Here is a 25,323-nt window from a genome sequence, read left to right as displayed (position 1 = left end):
ATAGTATAAGGGTCCTTGAAGTGGTAGCTAAATCTTTTAATAAAACTAAGCATGTTATTAGCCTTGTTAACAATCGTGGTAAAATGGTCTACGAATGTCAGTTTTAAGTCAAGAATCACTCCTAAATCTCTTACTTTACTACATCTTTCTACAAATGGCGGAGTGGTGGTTCGTGGAGTGTGTTCTGAATCATACTGGAACGTCAGGGTCTAGACTAGCCAAAAGATTTAATGGGTGTTAGGGTTTTTGATTATTTGATGTCCTCAATTTTACCAATTCGTCAAATAATTTCTTTATAAGTCTACCAAAAATGTGCAAAAAGGCTTTGGATTCATCAATTGGCGAAATATGGATCCTCTACCCTATACAGTTAGAATTTTTGAAAAATCGATTTTTTTGGTTATATCATGATCGTAATGTACATATATTTATGTATGCACACAGAAAATTTCATGCCAATCCGGCAAATATTAACGAAGTTATTCGCATATTTGAAACGACGTGTCAGAGCGATTGACGAAGGAATGCGAAACTTTGAACGCGTGTTTCTCAAAACCGTGTTTTCAAAGTCGGTGAGCAAGATTTCTCGAAAACGGCTGAACCGAATCACTTCAAATTTTGACACAAGTGTTCTAAGGATATATTCTAGAGATTAATCGAAGGTTTTTCCTCATCGATTAGTATTTCTAATTTTTTGGGCAATTTAAGAGCAAAATTTATGCCAAAAATCAACTTTTTATGTTTAAGAAGCCGCCATTTCGACAAAAACGATTACTTTGCTTATTCCTTCGATTAATCTATAGACAATATATTTTATCATCGATTTCTTATTGGTTTTTCAATTTCCGATGATTCAGTCCATAGATACCGTGCTCACCGCAAGACGCCTTATTTTAGAAGAGTTCCAGGAGATTAGCTATAGCCACTATTTCTATACCTTTTTGCCAAAACAAAACGTGTTAAAATAAATTCAAAAACTACCGTAAGATGTTTACAAATTTTCACTTTAATCAAGAGGTCAAATGGTTTTCTCTAGAAATATAGTAGAAAAATCGACTTTTTTGAGCCTCCTAACTGTATATAACCCCTTAAAAGACCGAGTGCAGCAAAACTCGGGTGCTTGTTAAATAAAAAATGTTAAATGTTGAATAAAAAAAATCTGCTAATTATTGGTCCCTAAAGAAATTACTCTATCTACTGAATGCTGTTTTTATCAATTTGAAATTGAAACTACTGAACATATACTCTGCGACTGTGGAGCATTGTTCAATCAAAGAATGTCCAATGAAACTCGGATCAGTCACCTAAGTCACCTAAGTTTATCCGGACACCCGTGTTCATGCATTATCTACCATGACTGGTCTCGATCGACTGTATCGTATGCTACTTTGAAGTCAGTAAAGATGTGATATGTGGGCACGTTATACTCCCAACATTTTTGTAACATCTGAAGGATAGCAGCAATTTAGTACAATTTAGTAGTTTTGCGAGCTCTCATGAAGCCCACCATCGCTACGAAACCTTGTGCTATCAGTGACAGTCGATGTAATAGGGTTTGGAAGACTACTTTGTGGGCGGCCTTTGAAAGCGCCATGCTGCGATAGTTCCAGTAGTCGAGGCGACGACCCTTTTGTAGATAGGATAAGCAACTGCTTCCATCCATTTCTCTTGTCGTAGCGTCTCCTATTCCTGGGCTCGAGATTGATTCATCTTCTCGTTAGAGTTGCGCGAATCATTAGCATGGAATATTTAGCTGAATCTTGAATTCTTCACCTCTGTCCTTCTAGTGCTTTTTACTCAGAATCGTGGTTTCACGTACTGCCTAGTTTACCTCTCCGATGGTCGAGCGTAACCTGGCCCGACCGTCTTTGAAGGTTAGAGCACCTAACTCTTCGGAAGACATCTAGCATTCGCGCGTAGTTCTCGACAGATTGCGGGTTATTATATTCTGTCGAGGAGAACGGCCTTGACATGTCTGAAATACGGTTGACAGTTTGGAGCGAACATATACCACTAGCAGGTCGTGGTCAGAGTTAATATCCGCACCCGGAGGAAACGTATGTTCGTGATGTTAGGGAAGATCCGGTCATCTATCACAACGTGGTCAATCTGATTCATTGTACGTGGGGTAGGTAATCTCCAGACAGCTTTGTGGATATCTTTGTGTGAAAAAGTGGCTTCGGATCATCAAGCTTTGGGAAATGCGAAGTTAATAGGTATACATCGTTAGTTGTTATCGTTCGTGTCGGTGTGCAGGCGGTGGTGTCCTGTCACCGGTCTATACATTTCTTCACTAGCGATCTGGGCGTCCATATCTCCGATGACGATCTTGATGTCCCGTGGCGAACAGCTGTCATACGTTGCCTGGAAGTCCAAATGGCGCCACCGTTCTGGTAAAACACTTCTCTACGACAGATTTACGGAGCTACGATGTCGTGCTCGCGGGGAGTTTTAATAAAATTTATCTCTTTTATGTCAGCCAGACATTAGGCTTATTGCTTCTAAAAACTATGTCAAAAATATAATCAATTATTTAGCGTCGAAAAGGTTTTGCTCTCAGTTAGTGAAACGCTGGAAACCGAGTTGAGTCGGAAATCTTGGAGCGGTACGTATTTTTGTTTTTAGTGGTAGCGTGAACATCGATTATACAGGGCCTTACGGTTTTCAACAACACTCGTTCCGAGCAACGAATATTTTTCAATATTTTGCTTCGATTTTGCAATATCCATTGTCTATATTTTTTGGTGATATTTGTTCGAAATGCTCATAATCAATATTAAACACTTTAATTCTATTACCTTTAACAACCTAGCTTTCTTACGTTTTTCCAAGGGAAACATTTCGAAATTGAAATAAAATTGCGAGAGAACGAAGTGTGAGCCCGATTAGCCGTTTGATGAGCTTAGTGTTAAAAACTGCCTTCATTTGCTAGTTACTGCCTTCATAAAATATGGACAAAAAATGTCCCGAGTTTTATCCCTTGATGGCAACATTAAATGTTCAGTTGCATGCCAGAAAACGGTGAGGCACTGTAACTATAATTATGAACTGCCCTTGTAAAATGCGTGTGAGACGAAGCTTCGTTGCTTGACCCTCATATTTAATTATTAATAAATGAGCGTGTGGTTAAATCATTATGATATCATGTGGAAATAGACAAAAGGAGAAGTAGAGCATAAAAGGTTTAACGGCATAAGTTGGAGGTGGTGAGTTAAATATCTAGTTTCAATTATGATTTTTTGGTGCGTTAACCTCTACAAGCACGAGATTGAGTTGAAAACATAACAATATGAAGCTGTATGAATAGGAGTTTAATTATTATGAAAAAAAATTGAAGCAACAAAGCTACATAAGGAATATAAAATATATCTTACTACAGTGGGATTTCGAATTTGGCATGGTTCGATTTTGGCATTGTTCGATTTTGGCATGTCTCGATTTTGGCAACAAAAGTATCCGTTTTTGGCAACACAAAATATTTTACTTCCAAAAATATGCTTAAATATCAGTCAGTTTCCGCATACATACTTTAGATGACGAAAAAATATTGCCCTAAGTGAGTCCATGAAAAAAAGTTTGCGGTTTCGAACAATAATATTTTTATTTCCGTAGGACTGCGTCTTACCGCGGGTCGCCAAAAACTTACTTGCACCGCACGGATAGCTCTTGGCGGATTTTGTAAACATAAAAAGGTTGCAATCGTTGATTAATAACATTTTGTCAATTTCTAATGCACTTACATTCAATTTTTCCATATCAAAAAGGGTCTCGATTTTCGCACGGTTTCGATTTTGGCAACATAGGCGATACGCATTTGTTGCCAAATTCGAAATCAAACTGTATCTAGGTTATACTGCATGACCAAGTGCACTATTTAAATATTACGGGAATAAATTGAAATTTAAAACTAATTTACTAACGGAGTGACTCAAGCAAAAACTATTTAATGTTACTAAGCGATATCAATTGCTATCCGACCAGTCACATACAAACTCATATTAGGAAATGAAAGCTAACCTATTATTAACAGTATTTTAGTTGAAAAGCTCCAGTCATTTGATAATATAACAACCGCACCTCTTCCCCTTAAGTGGATTAACTTTTTTGCTTTTTTGTTTTTTGCTCAATCAACCCAACAAGCAAATTAGCAGATTTTTTCTCATTTAACTTTGCGTTAAATCTTACTCGCGGTCGCGACACGTATAGTATTCTCTTTCTCTCGGTCGGAATACCCTTCACCCGATTCTGCTGCTAGAGCTTACTTACTTACGGTGCAGTTGCTTCGGCTTAGTCGAACATGAACGTTACCTTCTTCTCGATCCCAACGTACGACGATCTCTCCTCGTCGGGTGTTGTGCGCGGCGAATAGTGACTGTGCGTTTACCCACGCGTGTGTAGTAATGAACAACCACTTAATTCATAATCGCTAATTGTTTCAGTTTCGGTGAGTGGTCACTGTGCGAAAAATGCTACCTTCTGAAAGGTGATTCGTCTGTAGAATTCAAATGAAAAATCTTCATTCCGGAAAAGTCTTAAGTTAAAGAAAAGTGAAAAAAAAAAAACGATTCCGCAGCAGTAGCAATGTGGAAAGCTTAGCATTGAGCAGTGAAATATATTCTATATGCTAAATAGTAATTTATTATCGTGGTGCTGTTTTTAGACGTGCTCTGCTAAAAATATCTTCCTATATGCAGCGATGTAGGGAAAAAAAGTTCGCGTTGGTGTGCGAGAACGTGTGAAGAAGGAAAAACAAGTGTGTATCTTAACCAGGGCTATCGCGAGTGTGTAGTATAGCCTGTTAGTGGCATTTAAAACAGCAAATTCCCACCGTCTAACGGTATAAACAACGAACTGAATACGAGACTTTTGGCCCGAATATGAGCCTGCATATTTTTGTAGTAGATTAGTATGCGTGCCTGGATCAAGGTGCCAAAAGGGTTGTATTTATCGTTTACAACCGCTGCGTTGCGCTGCGCTGTCGCTGTGCTGTTGCCGAGAGACGGAAAAGCAAACCCGTCTCGGTTTCGGGGAAAAAGTCGTGCTGGCTGAACTCTCGGAGGGGGTTCCATAGGTATGCGATGTTAATTAGCTGTCTAGATAGAAGAAAAATTAGGCCAACAAATGGTCTGCCGAGATGAGATCCAAATTGGTGAATATCGTAGCGCTTGATCTAGAGACCACTTTTGTTCGAAATCAACCGATCATCGATTTTAAACTGGGAAAATATTTGGAAAAGAGTAATAATAACCGACGATTCATAAATTAGCGTCAAGCGTAGTAAAATGCTTCTAGCTATAATTTTTCTCCACAATAAATTTAACTAGAGTTTGATCTGTTTACACTTCGGTTAAATAATGGGTGTATTTTTTTGGTTATTGGACAAGTGAATAATAATTGTTCACAAAAATTTAAGAGTTTAACAAAGATTAAATTTATTTCATTTTATTACCAAGATGCTGAACGATGATTAGTCGAAAGTTTTGCTTTACAATGATCGCGTTATAAGAAATATGATTGGAAATAGACGTAAGATGGTATTTTGATAAAAGGTTAAGCGGGACTTACAAGGGTCAAAATATCCTGAAAATATAACGACAATGTTTCTCATATAAGACAAGCTAAAAGGATTTGATCTGCCAATTACTTACATTTATATTAGTGGTGACGGGCCGTTATCGATGTTGCGCCGAACGAATTATGGCCCTCCAGTACTGTTGGTCAAGGGCTGCCGACCTGGTTTTTTTCAATCGCCACAAACTCCAGCTGAACGTGCATCGTTCTCGACAACGCACTTCCATCGGGTGTGGGAGCTTCTCTGAAGTCTATAGCCTTTTTCTGGTTCTCTGCGGAAAATAGTCTTGACTGCTCTTTCGTCGGGCATTCGGGAAACGTGTCCAGCTCTCCGTAGCCTGCCACATTGTACTGTATATCAGCATATTTGTATACAGCTCGTAATTCGTGCGTCTTCGCCACACTCCATTTTTCATTTTTCCACCAAATATAGGTCGGAGTTTTACGCTCAAAAACCCCAAATACACGTCGATCAACTTCCTTCAGTGTCCATGATTCATGTCCGTAAAGGGCCATCGGGAGGATTAATGTTCTGAAGAACGCCAGTTTTTGTGCGAATTTTCAAACTAAGGGACTTCAGCTGGCTACGTAATCCGAAGAAAGCCCGATTCGCAGCTGCAATTCGTCGTTTTACTGCTCCACTGCTCCACTACTTCATATCGTTCCCCATCCAGCTCTACCTAGGCACCAACACCATTTGGACTTCCAGTTTCCCTGCCAGCAACAATGTACTTCGTTCTAGTGGTCTTAATGGTAAGTCCCAATCTCGCTGCTTCCCGTTTAAAAAGCCTAAAGGCCTCTTCCACTGCTCTATTATAAAAACAGCTCGTAGATTGAAGGGATTATTGCCCTCTAGACCTAATAGAATTGTGGCCGTCATTTTTCTTCGCTGGGCATTAGAGTTATCCGTTCCACTTTCTTGTATTTTCAACAAGTCCTTTGCACAAATTTCCTAGTATCGTTAAAAACGCGTTAATTTGTTATTTTTGTTATTTATTGATCAATTTCATCCCACATACGTTGTCTTAATGAATATTCAAATATGGCAGGGAAAAACCACCTTGAAATGCACAAATGACTGTTTCAAGCTGGCACAAAAACACAGCATCTTTCCGTTTCATTCAATTCAAAAATCGTCATAAAAACCATGTTAATTAAAAAATCTTCATAAAAAACCGCGTTAATTCAAAAATCGTAAAAAAATCATGTAAAAAGAGACTTTAGTGTATTTTTATAAATGGTCCTTGGGATGATTTATTCAATCATCACTTTTGTCTTTCTTTATTTACGAATGCATAACCCTTGAACAACTGAACTGATTTGAATGTGAACTTGGTATCAATAAAGGGTATTTCAATGAATCTTTTATGCCACTTGCCACTTTGAAAGTAAAACAACTATCTAACTCAGTTACATCAATGGGTTTTAGCAGTCCGTTAACCATGACACAGCAATCGGGGTGTGCAACAAAAGGCGATCATTAAGATCGTCGCAGTGGCCTTTTAACCCAATGCGCTTGTGGCATACAAAAGAAAAGTCTGTGTCTGTGTCTGGGGACACGAACGCGGGGTTGACGTACAAGTACGAATGTAGATATTTATTTATTTATTATTTATTATTATTTTAACTGCAACTGATTAACTCTCATGGAAGCCGATAAATATAATTTGACAATGTTGAATATTTTTCAGGTTTTCAACCGTTAAAATATCATTTTTATCAATTTACATACTATTTCTATCAATTTCTTAGGATTTCTAGTTGCACTAAAAATTAAACACATTACCCATTGGTGGTGTGGCTTCTGGCTATGATGTCGAATTTAGAAGATTTCTGCGTGGTTTTCGGATACCAGTCAAATACGTGAACTGTCTTAAGGAAGTTGTACAAATTGTCATTGGACGCTCAACTTTTGGTTAAACAGAAAATAATAAAGCATTAATCACAACACTGATTCGCAAAATTTTGAATCACCGTAAAGAGATAGTGGTAGGTCGTGTCATTTACAAAGCTAAAATCTGGCGCAACCCGACTGTAAGAGCTAACCAAATTATAACAGGATTTGTTACCAATGGACTATTTTGTTACCGACTTTTCTAACAACGGGTGTTATAAATTAGATAAATTATAACGACAGTTGTTTTAAATTAGCGGCGGTTAGTGGTTAAAATAACAAAAATTATAATTTTAAAATTATTTCTTGTTAATAATATCTCATTCCGAACAGAGCTTAATATGGTTTTATCTAAATTGTAACAAATTTTGTTAAAAACTAATGGTGAATATTTCCAGATATTTCAGGAATGTGACAGCAAATGAAAATATTTCAGCAAATATAATAATATGATGCTAAGCACTTTATTTACTATTGAAATAATAATAGTAATTAGACTTTTTTTTGCAAATAACATTTTTTGTTATAAGTGTGATATTCAGCATCTTTAGTGGTGAAACTTATAACCCTTTAAGCACGGAGGGTTTTAGTTCTAATATTTTTGGTTTTTGAATCAACATAATATTTTTTATCTCAAGATAACAAAACCAATATATTCTACACATTGCAATAAATATTTGCTAAATTTAGCAAGCTACCAATAGCCACCCTATCTAGCCAAACCTTGCCGTAAGACGTAGTCCTACGTCAAAAATAGTAGAGATAGAGCCAAACGTGTAACGGCAAGTACCCTAATTTTTGAAGTCGCGGGGGAAACGTAAAGGTTAAAGTATAAGTACATATACAATAAGGCCGAACCTACACAATTGTGTAGGTAAGCGAAACAATATGTATAAGTAAGTTGTAAAAGTTATTTTACGTAAATTTTTAATTACATCAGTTAGAAATACTTATCACCAATAATTTTTTATCTAAGCAATTTCCAAATACGGATCCAACAAGAAAATACGACAAATAAAACTTTTTGTTAATTTCACAAGATTTCGAAAATCAGACAATAATTAATCCAAACACAAAAGAAAACTTCTTTTCAGCTATTTTTTTATTTTTTCTACGAGTTACGATGTTTACACAAGAGATTAGTGCCATATATGTGAAAGTATGACGTTTAGAAAGGAAAGGAAAATTTTTTAAAAGTAGTCATGTCTCACCTAAACAATTGTGTGGGCTCGGGCTTAAGGGATATTGCTCATTTATAACAATATGCTACATCTGTTACTAAATCTGTCACATCTGTTTGTGGCAAAACTTGTTACAAACTTAAACCAAAAACTTCAATCATTTTTTTTGTTATTGCTTCTTGATCCGTTTGTTACCGATTTGTAACAGATTATGTTATAAATATCATAATGTGTCAAAAACTGATATAACCTTGTTATGACCTCCTGGGCCCTGTTGCATAATGAATATTACTTTTACTTACTTAATTGGCCTAACGTCTTACGACAAGGCCTGCGCAGTATAGTTTCTCCATCTTTTTGGGTCCATGGCAGCTGGTCTCCAGTTCCGCGGGCACCCAGGGCTCGCCATATCTCGCTCTACCTGGTCTTGCCACCTCGCTCGCTGTGCCCTTCTTCGTTTTGTTCCTACCGGATTTGACGCGAAAACCATTTTTGCAGGATAGTTGTCCGGCATTCTAGCAGCATGTCCTGTCCAACTTCCAGCTTTAACCACTTTCTGAATACTTGGTTCGCCGTAGAGACGAGCGAGCTCGTGGTTCATTCTTCGCCTCCATTCACCGTTCTCTTGCACTCTGCCAAAGATGGTTCTTAGTACCCGCCGTTCGAAAACTCCGAGTGCTCGTAGGTCCTCTTCTAGCAGTGTCCACGTTTCGTGCCCGTAGAGGACAACCGGTCTAATTAGCGTTTTGTACAGTGTGCACTTTGTACGGGGGCTCAAATTGTTCGAACGCAACCATTTACGGTGTCTGGAGTCCGTAGTAGGCCCGACTCCCGCTGATAATATGTCTTTTAATCTCACGGCTGGTATTGTTGTCCTCTGTTGTCAGTGAGCCAAGGTATACGAACTCGTCGACTATCTCGAACTCATCCCTGTCGATTACCACGGTACTGCCCAAGCAGGCCCTGTCGCGCTCGGTCCCGCTCGCCAGCATATAATTCGTTTTAGACGTATTTATCTTCAAACCAATCTTCTCTGTTTCGCGTTTTAGTCTGGTGTACTGATCTTTCACCGCCTCAAATATTCTACCGACAGCATCCACGTCGTCAGCAAAGCAGATAAATAGATCAATAAATCCAGAACATCGTGCCCCGCATTTTGGTCGCCACTCGTCTTATAACCCCTTCAAGCGCAATGTTGAATAGCAGGCAGGAAAGACCATCTCCTTGTCGAAGTCCCCTGCGAGATTCGAATGGGTCCGGCAATCCACCTGAGATTCTCACACAGCACTGGATCCCATCCATCGTAGCCATGATAAGTCTAGTAAGCTTACCCGGAAAGCCGTTTTCGTCCAAAATTTTCCATAGCTCTTGTCGCTTTACGCTATCATATGCGGCTTTGAAATCGATGAACAGGTGGTGCGTGGGGACTCGGAATTCGCGGCACTTCTGGAGGATCTGCCGTAAGGTGAAGATTTGGACCGTTGTAGACCGACCCCCCATAAAGCCGGTCTGGTGACTTCCCACAAATCTATTGGCTATTGGCGATAGTCGATGGAAGATGACTTGGGACAGCACTTTGTAGGCGGCATTCAGGATAGTGATTGCTCGGTAGTTCTCACAATCCAGCTTACCGCCTTTCTTGTAGAAGGGCAGATAACCCCGTCTTTCAACTCGTCAGGTAGTCGTTCCGTATCCCAAATGTTGACAATCAGTTGATGCAGACAGCCGGCCAACTTGTCCTGGCCCATTTTAATAAGTTCCGCTCCAATGTTATCCTTTCCCTCTGCAAATGTATGTATGTGCGTGTGTGCATCTGATTGCTGTGGCCTTTCAGTATGTACGGATGTTGTGGATATTGCCCAATCCTGCAAGACTTCGGTTGGAATTCTACTTCTTTCTAGGTGTTGTCTTGTCGGAGTGTAGTTCTCCAAGTAAAAGCAGGTCTTCCAATCAGGGGCCGAAACGGTTACACTTTTTCTATACATTTACCAGCATGCAATGCCATGTCAGACTCTTAACCAATACCATCGCTCTGTACTGTTTCTGTATCGACAGTGCCTATCTCTTGTAAGTGTCGAGACTAGCTCGAAAACATACATGATAAGCAAACGTTTTCGTACGTCAGCTGACCATTCATACAAAATGTCGTGTAGAAATGACATGCATTTGTCGCTTTTTGCTTACTGTTGTAGTTGGAATAGTATGAAGAAGTGATAGAGAATAAGGTGTATCGGGGACCTTCTTATTTAAAACCGTGTTGTTTGGGGGAAAGCTGTATATTTGGTTTACGTGCGCAACAGCAAATGTCTCCAAGACTGGTGACATTTTATCTCCGATACCGAAAAGTGTACGACACGTAGAACAAAAGATGTTTTCGTTGTTCTTACATTTCTTTTTGGTGCTTGTGTACCAGTAACATGTCGCAAGACTGGTAGTAAGAAAAAATGGTAAATGTCTTCAAATTTCTGTCACCAACCAGTACATTTTACTTCCGTGCTTTCAATCTTCTTTGGCTGATTCAGTCGATATCGAAGGGCTGTCCTCATTATACCTCCATTCCCCCTTCTTAAAATATGTCCATAGTATTTTAACCGTGCTATTCTGTTGTTGATTTTGTTGTTGACCGTTCAAAAGTAGTGTTACATCATGAAATTCAGCCTCCGACTGCTCTTGGTCGACCTGTCTATCAGGCTGGTCCACTTCAGGAACAAGGTTTTCCTCTCTACGCTTGGTAGCAGTCGGTTTTTGGGGTTTGGCGGCGGATTCTCGCTATAAGTAGTGCGCACTAACTGTTTGGTCTCGGGGGTTGAATGTTGGCGGGTGCGACTTAGTGCTTTATAGCTTTTGTCGACTACCGCGAACGCCCACGTTGCACTGCGCTCAATCTACTATATAGACCTATCTTGGAGTAGTGCGTAGATGCCAGACGGATGAAAGATGAAGTTTGTTCCATGGTCCGAGCCTTGATAAGTTGATAATCACTGATGGTCTGAGACTGCGTCTTACACTCGGTTCATTTGTGGTTGTTTGCTTTGTAACATTTGAGGCAGGTGCACAGCTCAAGTAGTGAGGATATACAGGTCGAGGCATATTTAAAAATTCGATCTATCTAGCATTTTTCCTCTCTCGTCATAGTCAGCATCATCGTCATTATCAACAACAAAATCATCATAGCGCTAGTGTGATCTTTCGTCCATTATCATTTAACTCCTTCTCTCAGTCTAGAACAGACTTGGCAGTTATAACTTGGGACGGTTACAACTTACAACTTGTAACAACAACATCAAACGGAAATGAATATTTCGATTTGTGTACAGCTTGGTTTGTAAAAATTACTTAATTTTATACATCTAGAAGAAAGTTATGCTGATTTTATTTACAGCATCGTTGTTTTGCAATGTTCCTCTTACCCACAAAATAACACCAAACCGCACGTCTCGTCTGAGATTTGCTGTGATTTGTTGTTGCTGACTTCGAGTAAGCAGATATTATCCAATGAAGCAAATAATCCACATGCTTTGAAACAGGTTAGGAAACGAGAAATAAAACAGATACCATTCGCCATTGCATTTTAGCAGAAAACATTTGCCGCGACCTGCGCGGCTTATAACGTAACCAGCATCGGTGCTTGAATCAAAGTGTGAGGTAAGATATCGTAAATTTTCTTATACGTAAAGTATTACCAAACTCCGGTTGATACTGGTTTCTCGATATACCTAATATTTGACTGTTTCTAGAACAGCAACCTAAAGTGCAAATAAATTGTGTGTGTATTTTTTTGCCAAATCACCAAAGCGCAAGACCGGTCCCTCTGGTCGTAGTCCTAATCCAAATCACCAATCACTAGTTCTTAGTTGCAAAACTAGTCTAGTAAGATAATGTCACGGTGAAATCGATTAGCGAAAGTCACTTTGAACGTAAAATGCTCGGTAACTATTAAATCTAGATTTTTGTGCAATTTATATTTATTCCGGTTAAATCGATTTTGTTCGTACATTGAAAGTCTGAGTACTTTGAGCCAAGTTGAAGAGTTCCGTTTGCTGCTTGTACTTCTGTATACACAAGTACGTACAAGCAGTAAATCTACACAAGGGAAGAAAAACTAGAAACATACGGTACAGAATGTTAATAATGTGCCAGTCTCACTTGGGCATTGGGAATCTAAATTTAAACACCATCATCATCCGGTAATGCAGCACGTTCCAACCAAGTCCTGTACTGGCTGGAATATATGCGCGAAGTCGCCGGAGCCAGACAGTCCGCCCGTTCGGTAGGCTTCATACACAGATCGCAGCTCCCAAAACCGGTTCCTGGGGCAGACGTTGTCGCCAAGTGTTTTCTTCAGATCTTCTTGCTCCGGCGTGACACCGCGGCCATCGGCCCCGATGATCACCTCTTCCTGCTGTTGGCTCTGTTTGTTACTTTTGCGTTTCTTGTATGATAAATCAGCTACTAAGTTGTACAATGTAGGTATACAATATACAAACACTAATCAGTATGAGGAATGGTTCCGATTGTTCTGCATCGGAACCATTCTTAATGCAAATAACCAATTGGAAATGCATTTCAGTGAAATTCTTCATTGTTATCATTTTTCGCGAAGACACTGGTAGGTAAATTGGATTGCGTTTTTTTTTCTTTCTTTCAATTCTTTTCTAAGCCTCCAAGATATATCGCATACAAGCGCCATCTGTATACGATGTTCGCGATTATAATCGGCTCGACTAAATGGGAATACCGGTCACTGCCGGTGTCGGTGACAGGAAGGAGTGTCTAATAATGACACTTGCATGGTTGGCTTGCGCCCGGCATGAGCCACGGGCAGCATTAGATGTCCTAGCTAGCTAATGTTGATGGCAATATTTGATAACTAAGGGAGGAGTTTACTCGGGAGATAATCCTTAATGACCATTTTCGGTTAATTAATTAATGAAGGTCTGTCACTGCTGTCATGGGGTATCTATTCCATAAGGGAGCATCATTTATGTTCGTCTTTTCAGTTCTTTCTTTTTTTCCGTCACTTGCTGCGGCAGCAGTCCTATCGCAGCTTTTCGATCAACATGTTCAACGTTGTGACAGTGCGACTGGTCTTCGATTGAATAGTACGTTTTTCACGACTCTGGATACGCATCACAGTGGAGTTGAAATAGTGGTTGAGGTTGCGATTTTATTGATTTTTAGAAAAAGTTGTGATCAGTGGCAGGTTCTTGAGTTATCCGATTGGTGAAGTAATGTGAGTATTTTTGTTTAAGAAGCAATTCTTATGAACATTTTAAACGAGGACAATAACAGTTCCACTAGTTATGGTAAGAATTGGTACGTTCTTCTTTGCAGGTTTAGGTTAGGGAATTGCCGTCAGGGTCTAGTTACGCAGTAGGGTAGGTCTCCACGATCTTTCAATTTTACTGGTTCGTCCTATCTTATCACAAGTACTGTAGATCTTCTTTGTGCGACAGCTAAGTTTTCACAGTAATATGAGTTCCTTTTCATAAAAATTGTATGAACTGCGCTGCAAGGGCCTCAAATTTACAATTCACACGGTTGGTAAGCAATTAATTCACACTTAAATAAGCCTATAAATTAGTCACGAATTAATTGGCGTTGTATGTAAATCTATCATTTTTTCCCCATTCGAAGTCCGATCAAAGTTACATGCAGGTGAGAAAAAAGTCGTAAACATCCAGACACAATGGTGAATTTTTGGTACGGACGAGGAGTAAAATGGCTAACCGCAAACAACAGAAATAAATTACTCACGTGTGTCGACCGAAGCCCTCAACCTGACAGATTTTATCGATATCAAAATAACCGCAAACCCAGCTAAATGCGATAAATGCCAGTTGGACGGAGTCACATGTTCCGAAAATAAGACCTCACCTGCGTTTTTATGACTCTATCTAAAGAACAATTCATGGCTATTATTATTATTATTATGTTTTGGACACACCCGACTTATCTCCCCTGATCGCGACAAATGTTTTTAAGTGTGTGATTCGAGGTTTTACTCGGTACAACTTATGATTTAGCGCTGTAAGTTCAACAGGCTCATACATTCTCACCGATATAGACGGCAGTGCATATGCACATGATGCTCAGCTTGGGTCAGGACGACGTTTATTGCATCCGGGGTTTTACGACGAAGGGTTAAACCATGCATGCGATGTCATAAAACGAGTGTGCATTTTCGTTTATGATCTCTGCAAATGCTGAGCTGCTGAGTAAATATGACGAACTTCACAGTTAACGGTTTATTTTGAAAAGTTCATTGTAATATTTTTGTCGTTTGCTGAACATAAAAATAAAAATAGTTTCATTTTAGATTTCACATCCTTCTATCAGTGGTTAGTTTAATTTCTTTTTCCCTCTAAAAACGCTTCCTTGTTTAATCATATTCCATGTTTGAACAAGTTAAACATATTTCATGAATCATCCGAGGCATACAGGACAACAGGAAACTATCTTTTGACTGTGCGAGAAAATGTGATAAAGAAAATTTCAATGCACAAAAACCAAACTGAAACTCCCATCAAAGTCATCCTTTTTCCTGCCGGTTCATCTCGAACAGCGGCATAATTGAATCATCTGGTATTCATTATTCATTGTGATTATTTTTGCATGTCTGGCTGTCATTTATGTAGCACCTAACTTAGCCGGTTAGCCAAGTTGAAACTGGAAACGATGAGTGACAATAGGAAGGCAGAGACCCCGGTTCGGTGGCGGTCAGCCTGCTCGCTGGGATATTTCCGTGCTGCATGCAGACTGGCTGCCGGATGACAACCGGACAGACAACCCGCGCGATGAAGAGTTTTTTTTTGTTTTGTTTCTTTTTCATTTTGCTAGCAGTTGCGGTAGAAACGGCGGTAAACACTTTTCCCTATATTATAAATACGCGAATCGCAAACACCGTCTGGCATTTTGAATGGTGAGCGACACACCGTGCACTGCAAAAGCGAAATTATTGCTTCACGTGAAACGGAAGACATCAATCGAGTTTCGGTTTTCGAGGGGAAGGACACTGTTGCCCAGATTTTTAGTTTGAGCAAGTAAGGTAACTGTAGTGCTTCTTTCCCGAAAATTTGGAAAATGAGGACTCAATTACAACTGACATCGATAGCACAAGGTTTCATAGGGAATTATCAGGCGGACTTCATTGGAGTACGCTCAACTATGGAGCAAATTTTCAGCATTCGACAGATCTTACAGAAATGTCGTAAATACAACGTGCCAACGCATCACAACTTTATTGACTTTAACCAAAAACATCCCATCAAGAAGACTGGCAACTCTTCCAAAAGTCGAGCGACAGTAACAGCAATGCTATCTGCCGAGTTAAAGTTGAACTTTCACATACTAGTGTGTCTATATTAGAAAATGTATGTACACAAACACGTATGCAATGCATTGCCACGCTCGCACACATCTTTTCCCACCAATACATGTATACACAGTTTCAACTTTTGTCGGGAGGGGTGCGCTGTTGCTTCTGTTGCTCGTCATTTGTATGGGCGTGAGGAAGAGATGCCAGTCTTCTTGATGGAATGTTTTTGCTTTAACGGAAAATAAGCAGTAATTAATTTTTCGTCAAAGAACCCAATTTCGGAAGCAGTTTTTGGGCCCAAAACAGGGGCTCTGTTTTTAAAAATGTATTAACTGCCTTCTTCTTGCCAATCTGAACACAGAAAAAATATTTTCATGAAGAGAATGTTTATTTCAAACAAAAAAACTGCTTTTGTAATTCACAAAATCAATGACGAGTCATTTCACCTTAAAGCAGCATACGATACAGTCGATCGAGACCAGCTATGGCAGATAATGCACAAACTCGTTTACCGGATAAACTGACGCGACTAATTCAGCGGCGGTTTAGACAAGGTGACGGCTTATCGTGTATAATACTTTTCAACTCTTGAGGGGGTGATCCGAAGAACGGGCATCGAAACGAGTGGCACGATTTTTAGCAAAAAATAGCAAATCTCCAGTTTTTGCAGATGGCTTTGATATCATAATCAGGAACTTTGCGATAGCACGGGCAATTTGCTTGGACTTGGTCAAAGAGCAAGTCATGAAAGAGACGAACGCGTGCCTTCCACAGACCGTTGACGGCGATGAACTAGAAGCGGTGGTGGTTTGGGATCGCTGGTGAGCGCAGATAATCACAGCACACAATCATACATACGAAATAGGACAATGTATAAACCCCTCATTAGACCGGTCGTTCTTAATGGACTCACGGAAGACATACGCACCTTGGCCACGTTCGAGCGGAAGGTGCTACGAACGATATTTGGCGAAGTACAAATCGAAAACTCAAAGTGGTGGAGGCGTATATAAATCACGAAGTGTATGTGCTGCTTGGAGAGTTTCCCATCGTCCATCTGGCGAAAGTCGGTAGGCTACGGTGAGCCGGCCATGTCGGGCAACAACTCCATCGGAATTAGGGCCAGAAGGGCCCAACGTGTGGGATGACTTGACCAGATCGAAAGTGACTTGCGCAACTAGGAAATAGGCGGCGAGTAATTCAAGATCGAGTAGAATGAAGACGATTGCTTGTAACAGCACGAACTATCCCGCCTCTTTTCGGACGATGATGACGGCCGTACAAAGCTATATTTCTATGTTGGTGGCGGTATACAGAAGCGTCTGATTCGTAGTGGTTCCTGGTTCTACTGTATTGTCAAGGGTAGCCTCCTATCGCCTCAAAGACCAACTGACCATGCATCTTTCTTGATAGCGTAGATTCACCGGGTGGGCCAGTCCCGTAGTCGACAATCTTTTCCTGGTTCTCTGCAAGAGATAGTTTTGGTCATCATCTCTGCAAGAGATAGTTTGGTCATCCATCAGACATTCTGGCTATATAGTCAAACCAATGCAGCAGCTCGCCATGCAGCGTGTACTTGGTACTGGGTACTTGGCAGTACTCATCTTAGAATTGTACGCTTAAAACTGGTCGTTTGGCTCCACTGTTCAAGTCATCGCCTACCGCGGCTACCAAGATATACGAGATTCTCGACTATTTCAAATTGTCACCCGTCCAACTACATCTGTAGTCCCATGTTCTCTGCCAGCTAGTATGTACTTTGTTTTGGCAGAGTTACAGATGAGTCCCAATTATAGTTCTGCGGTCGATCCAGATGATGTCGATATCTGCCGCAAAACTAACTTACTAACATATGAAATTTAGTGACGATGGCACAGATTCTTTGGTTGTTTGCCTTGGTAATGCACGTTCTAAGCGAACGTTGAGCGACATGTTTGGGAGCGCATCTCCTTGCTTCAGTCCTCTCAACGACACGAATTTGGTTTGGATACATCCAGCATCGTTCGAATCAGCTTTTTCATTTTCAGCGGAAAGCCAGGGTTAAGTATTTTCCGCGTCGCTTGACTGTATCGCACGCCGCCTTAAAAACTGCCCAGTAGATGACGAGTCTGCCAATGTGTAACCCCAGAACTTGTGTAGGATCTGTCATAGGCCAACATTTGACCCGTCGTGAAGCGATCTAGAAAACTAGCGTAGTATTCATCGGCAAAAGGCTTTACCGACGCAACGGTCTTGATCTTAGTAAAAGTATATAAGAGAGAATTTAACACACCGAATGTTGTACCTCGATAGTTTGCACAATTGAATCGATGTCCCTTTTTGTAGACAGGGCATATGGCCATCCAAAAACTCGTATGGCATTTTTTATGCGCCAAGATCTTAAGGATGATCCGATAGGTCGCTTCATACAACTGCACGCTCCCTGCTTTCCAAAGTTCAGCCGAGATGCCGTCCTTCCCAGTAGCCTTGCCGTTCTTCAGTTCACAGATAGCTTTTTTCCTCCTTTACCTGCATTGGGGGTGCGGATTTAATCGTCGCTCCCAATTTGCTTCCACATGACTGCAACTGCCGTCAGTAAGGTCAGGTTGTCGTGCTTATTATTACAAATTTCCGTCATGAAATGACTTCATGAAATCTAGATTCAGGCGTTATATTGACTATTTTGTGAAAAACTCGTATATCGTTCATAGCGAAAATGAATTCTGTACCGGCGGGCACTTGCGTTTCTCCCGACGATGGAGTTTTCTCTCTTCAGTTCTAACATCGCTATATATCTCTCTGTTCTAATACATAGCCACCATGACATTCAATTTCTAGCCTCACTCTATACGTCTGACACTCTGGCATTAAGCATCAAACTAGTTATTGTTCCTTCAGTCGTCTGGCCTACTCATGATCGTGACAATAGTATTGGTCCATGGTGTTCCTCCATTTATATAGCTTCTTCCGGCGTTTTCTGCTTCTGCGCAGATCGCGTTCTGCGATCTGTTGATTGAGTTTCCTGGAATATTTCACTCAGCTTTCAATCGTTGGGTGTGCGACAAGATAGTGAACTGAGTTGATATATGATGATTTTCTCGTCTTGGTTGGGGCGTCTTAGTGTCATCCACGTCATGTTACATCATGTTAATCGGTCCATGGCTGTTTGTCATCCATTTCTTGAAAGTTCCACACTTCCTGGATCGTACACCACTTGGTTTAACCACAGACAAACAGACATAACACTTGTTTTCCATTCTTCGCACCGATTAAACCGTCATTTCAAATTTGGGCTTAGTTGGGAATGTCTCCGTTTTGGTCAAAGCGGCGCTTTTTGACGAAAGAAGGGAATGTCCTCCATAAAAAATACTTGCTAGTTCGAGGGATACTCCTGTTGCTCTTTGATATTTGGGAATGTTGTTTATAGATGGTACTAGTCTTCAGGCAAAATGTGTGGTACGATAATTTTTGTTGATTTTTCTTCCAAGTGCTATGTATGTTGGTCTGTGGTTTAACCATCTAGCTCGTTGCGCACTTTTGCGTTTGGTACAGTGGTACCAACCGGATTCGAGATGAACACTATTTTTGTGGAGGTATCGTCTGGCATTCTCACGACATGTCCCGCTTATTGTACCCTGCCGGTTTTAGTGTTTTTCTAGATAATGCGCTCGCCGAAGAGTTTTGCCAGTTCGTGATTAGTACTTCTCCTCCATCGCCGTTCTCACATAACTCGCTAAAGATGCTCCTAAGCACAGGACGCTCGGAAGAGACTTGCGCCTTCAAGTCCCAGTCTGACATTGTCAATGTCCTGTGCTTGTACATGTCATGTCATTATGTCATGTTCATCGTCCATCCTCCATAGTCCCCAAAAAGTAGTTGAGATGATGTCCGAAGAGATTAGTGAAGATGATGTTGACCAAACGCTATTGTCATCTCAGGCTCCTGTGAAAATTGCTTCTAGTGATGCTAATAATGCTAAATCCTTTTCGGATAGAAAACAATTTATTCGGCTTAACGAGACTGGCAAAAAAAGGTTTAAATATTTCCTTTATAAAGGGCACAGTGCCCAACAGGCCCGTGAATTGGCTGTAGCTCCGACGATTCCTAAAACTAGGGAAAAATTCACTCATGAACAAAATAAGCGACCTAGAAATACCGAGCTTAATGGGTCAAACAGTAGCGAAACTGATCCTCACCCAAAAAGGACTGCCTACCAATCTGTCATTGGACAGCCGCACAAGACTTCGGTTCAAAACAGGTTGGATCAAATTAGAGCAGGGTCCTCAGGGCTGGGAGGGACTTCATACAACCCATCTTATAGAGATGCTTTAGCGTCTGTTAAAATTGGGATCATTCCGGAAGACTTTCCTGAAATTGAGCTACCAACGCAGCAAACACTTGCTACTCAAAAGGCAATTTTGAGGTTGGTGGCTCAGCAAAGGAAGGAAAAGGTTAAGCCAAAATTTGGTACATGCCTAATACGGCCGGGGCATATGATCATCATCTGCAAAAACCAGGACACGGTCCAATGGTTAAAGGCGATAATTCCCAACGTTAAGCCATGGGAAAATACATGTTACACTTAGTGTGGCAGTGAAGCTTGTCAGACCTTGGGGTCTTCGTGAGATGACCGATAGGTGGAAGCAGCACTTCGTCGAACACCTGAATGGTGCCCAGGCGGAGAAAGCGATTCGACGGTGCAACAAACGGGGAACAGGTGCCAGCCCCAACCATAGGTGAAGTTAAGGAGGTCATCATGCAGCTAAAGAACAACAAGTCAGCTGGAAAATATGGCATCGGAGCAGAGCTTATAGAAAAAATGGGACCAGAAAAGCTGGTCGTTTGTATGCGCATCGACTAATTGTTAGAATTTGGGATACGGAACAGTTACTGGAGGAGTGGAAAGATGGGGTTATCTGCCCGATCTATAAAAAGGGCGACAAGTTGGATTGTGAGAACTATCGAGTGATCACCGTTCTCAATGCCGCCTATAAAGTGCTGTCCCAAATCATTTTCCGCCGACTATCACCAATTGCGAACAGATTTGTGGGAACTTCAATCAATGCCGGCTTCGTCGAAGGTCAGTCTACAACGGATTTAATATTTACACTGCGGCAGATCCTCCAAGAGGGTGTTGAATACAGAGTGCCCACGCACCATTTGTTCATTGACTTCAAAGCCGCATATAATACCATCGTCTGGAAAGAGCTCTGGAAAACCATGGACGAGAACAGCTTCCCCAAGAAGCTCATCAAATTGATTCAGTCCACGATGGACGGTACATAAGCGCTGTGGATTGTCCAGTTCATTGGAATCACACAGAGGGCTTCGTCAAGATAATGGTTTCTCATGCCTGTTGTTCAACATAGCTCTACAAAGTGTTATGAACCGAGCGGATATCAACACGCAGGGCACGATCTTCAACAAATTTGTCTACCTTGGCTCACTGGTAACGGTGGACAATGATACCAGCCGTGAGATTCGCACCTGGCGGCGAAGTGCTGAAACTACAGTTCATTTGTTCATTTGCCACTGTGACACTAGGATTAAGAGACCGAATAAGGCTCTTATTAGACCTTCTGTTTTTGTATGCCAGAAGGACATTGGGTTAAAAGGCCGCTGCGACAGTCTTAATGATCGTTTTTTGTGGCATATTAGACCTTCCCTAAAATCATTATTTCAACCAAGAGCTGAATGACTGTGCATCATTGCGTTAGGGTGCCAAAAGATATTGGAATGACTAGTAAGTTACTTATTACTTGGAAAATTCATATTTCATTATGATTTTTGTCTGTACCTTATTGTTGATGATGCTATTTTGAAAAAGGCAATCTTCTTTATAATGGACTCACTCTACTTCTTTTAGTTAACAAGCTACAAACTAACAAAAAGGCTGAGTCACCTAGATTCTTCCTGTCTCGAGCCATCAAGAAAAGAAATATGATTTATATATACACGCATTCTACTGGCTGAACCGCCGTTGGTTGGACAGTAAAGTTGTCCCAGTCTGCAACGAATATCTACTAGCTGCGTCGGATGTGCCTGTGTACATTAACATGTGCCAAGTGCAGTTAAATGGGGAGTGTATAAAAAAGCTTTTTGTTTTCATTTTTCCATGTTCAGCTTCAATGTTAGGAAAACTGTGTTTGTTCAGTTTCCTTACTGTCCAAGCAAAGGATATGTAAAGCTCAGTCAAGTGGAAAGGGGCATTCTGAGAGTTTCATTATTTTTGCAATATCCTGTCTGTCAGTCTTTCATGGCACAAAAAATCATTTCAAACAGCAACTGTTCGAGAAAATCGACTAGAAACAAAAGGGTTAAGCAAGATCACAATTCTATTTTTACTTTATTTCATAGGATAGCGGTCCAGTTTTAAACAGCTCTGTTGCTGGATACGTACGTGAGCCAATTCCCTAGTTCTAAAATAGATCATCAAGGAACTAATTCAAGCGGAACAGGCTGCTTTATCCCAGACTTTTCTCATAGTTAGCTCCCCTTACGATGCCATTTTTGATTTTTAATATTTCACCCTACATTTCTGTTCAGTTGATGCTGGCTCGGACTAAAATAGAATCTGGCTCCGGTGGTTGGCTGCCTACTCTTGCTGCCTGCTATGTAGCAATGCTGTCCAGTGTGTGTGCATGTGTTGTACAACATGTAGCATCTTAGCCCTCTTTGGGCATTTTTTCAACTGATGCATTCTTCTGTAGTATTTATATGGCATCGAATAAGAATCCACAGTTGCTGCAGTTCGTGACCAAACGTCATTTGTATTGATTTACGACATCGTTTTGAAGACGGAGTTAGTATGTAGGTTTGAAGGCTACTAAACATGGACTCCCTTTTTCTAAGGTTTTACTCCAACTCCCGGAGCTTGCTGTTGTTGTTTTCTTATTTTAAGACTCTTCATCGTTAAAATGGACCTATTAAAATTCGCATCAAAGCTTTTCACTCAGCCGGGCTGACGTCTTACACTGATTTCCTGTTGCGATCTACTCGTTACCCACTCGTCGTCGATGTCCTGGATAAACCTGGCCTGTTACAGGTAACTGATACGAACGATCCGGTCTTCAAACGTCATCTCAGCCGCCGTCACAATTAGCATATCTCGCTCAACTGAGGCTCGCTAATTGAAAGTAAGTTTCGCAAGGCAGCAGGAGATGGGCACGAGCCATTGCTGCACTTTACTGGCTATCTGTGTCGCGTCATCTCCTCGTCTTCCTGCTGCGGATATGGGTACAGCAGGATACTGAGTACCCTGCATAATTAAATTAGCACATTGTCGGTCGGTCGATCGGTGGTTGCATGTGCACATGCTGCTCGAGTTCTTTTGTTTACTGGACCGTTTGCTGCTTCGGACCTTCGCATGCATCTCTAAGAGGACATATCTCAGTTGGCAAACTAACCAACAACGCGGGACAAATGTGAGTGAATTTAATCAAAGATTAAATTTGTGATTTCCGTCGTTCCGCAGTTATACAGTGTGCAGTGCAACCGTCACTGGTGCTGAGGCTACTGGGCAGGATTAAATCTCGGACACAAACACTCGCACACACGTCTGTCTGCTTGATCGCTGTAATAAATTCTGATTTGCGATAATAACTGGCTGCGTGGTAGTCGTGATAGCACATTCGTTTTTTTCTGTTGTGCTGTTTTGATAAATAAGTCGTGGGACGACGAATATGTACGGATCCGCGGCATAGCTTGAGGATGATTCTCGAAGAGGCTGCCGGGGATTCCATATTATGCTGAAATGTCTGTCGTCTCCAGCTGGGCGGAACGAAAACGATCACAAAAAAAAACTAATTCGCCGACGAAACAAAGGCAATGGCATCGGCCGAGACCGGTTTGTCGACTTAATGCCGCTGGAGAGTGGAATAAATTGATTAATATTACTTTAAATTGTCTGAATTTCAACGGATTGCTATAACATGTGTGCCTTATGTTATCGTTTGGTGTTTTGCTCCGATGTTTGGCGGTTGTCCGACGCCAGCAAGACGACATGTATGGTTTGTGATGATTTTTCGAGCTACAATTTCAAAAGTTTTCTACAAGCGTTTCAATTAAAACTGAACATAAATTTTATTCTTTTAACATTGACTTTAATACGTAATAAAAACTATGTGGATGAGTTCATTCATATAGAAATCCCTAAATAATTACATAAGCCACCTTGCCTTGCCGGTCCTGCCAGCCATAAAATTACGTAATTCACAATATACTGCTAATCAGCCCCAATATGTTCTAATTTCTGACTGACACAGTACTCTTTTATTTTCATATCTCTTTTTAGATAGCAAATACAACTACAACAGCAGCGCCAGCAGCAGCAGTAGAAGTTAACAACCATTGCGTCTTCACAGGGACCCCCGCGTGCCAACCAAGTGAACGTTTGTTCATGGCATTCTTTCCCTGATAGCCGAGAACTTGTCCGCTTGCTGTATTTGCGTAGGTACTACCTTCGGCGTGTAAGTGTTGTCCTACAATGTCGGTTCTGCCGTGGACGGACGTGTACACCTTTATGTGAGCGAGGTGCAATAGCGGCTAATAGAATTACACACCGTCCAATCGACCGTTTGCGCCGAATGGGGCCGAAGAAGTAGAAAAAAAAACAGTTGGAAGGGTGTTCCTTAGTTTGTGATGCTTAACGTCAAGGGGGGAGTTAATACAAAACTAATTATTTGAATCAGAAATAGTTATACGGCTTATTGATGTAAATGGAATGAACACGCTCAACCGGAGTTTGGAAGTTGTGGATTCGAGTCTCACCTGCGTTTATTCAATATTCGTAGTCTGTTCAGTTTATCTCAATTTTCATTTTTTACATTAATAGTTTCCTTTTCCCGAAAAAAAGTAAAGGAATTTGATCGAGTATCGATAAACAAACAAGTTATTATAAATAACAAAACCTTTTGCCACGTTTTGAATACTGCAGTTAGCTTCGATCTAACAAACCGGTTGCCAGATGTTCGAATCTATGCTGGGCGATGTTACTCAAGTCAGTAGGATCGTTGATTAGCCGCGTAATTGTCCTGTACTCTAAAATCCGACTGCTAAGTATGTCGATATAGAAGGGTGAAGTCTTAAAGTTATTTATACCTAGAGCATTGCTTTTTTCTCGTATCTTGAATACTCCCAGCACTCACAGACACTCAAAAACTCAAGTTTCTTTGGTGTAAACAAAACTGGCTTACAATAAGTGTAGAATGTAGATAATCCCATCTCGGATACCATCTGGTATCCTGTATCCAAAATTCTTCCAATCAGCCGGTGCAAACAAGTGGCCAGCTTTTTCCGGCACCAGAGTCCATTTTAAGAATCTCAGCTCCGATGTCATTCTTCCTAGGTGATTTATTGTTCTTCAACGCATTGATGGCGTT

At 40.8% G+C, this 25,323-nt stretch overlaps 1 protein-coding gene across 4 annotated transcripts in view; it reads left to right on the top strand.

The window, feature by feature from the left end:
- The first annotated feature begins 4,296 nt into the window (after positions 1-4,296).
- The window catches only part of LOC128738839 (SLIT-ROBO Rho GTPase-activating protein 1-like), a 173,156-nt gene continuing 152,129 nt past the window's right edge, over positions 4,297-25,323 (top strand). For 2 of the 4 annotated variants that reach the window (XM_053834257.1, XM_053834256.1), the window contains exons 1-2: positions 4,297-5,071; positions 24,237-24,395. The gene's annotated coding sequence lies outside the window, so the exon portion shown is untranslated. The remainder of the gene's footprint in view (positions 5,072-24,236; positions 24,396-25,323) is intronic. The other 2 variants (XM_053834258.1, XM_053834259.1) reach the window with 2 other exon arrangements.

Source organism: Sabethes cyaneus, chromosome 2 (genome assembly GCF_943734655.1).
Source record: "Sabethes cyaneus chromosome 2, idSabCyanKW18_F2, whole genome shotgun sequence".
In the NCBI taxonomy this organism is placed as follows: Eukaryota; Metazoa; Arthropoda; class Insecta; order Diptera; family Culicidae; genus Sabethes; species Sabethes cyaneus.
This window is presented reverse-complemented; position numbering and strand designations above follow the sequence as displayed.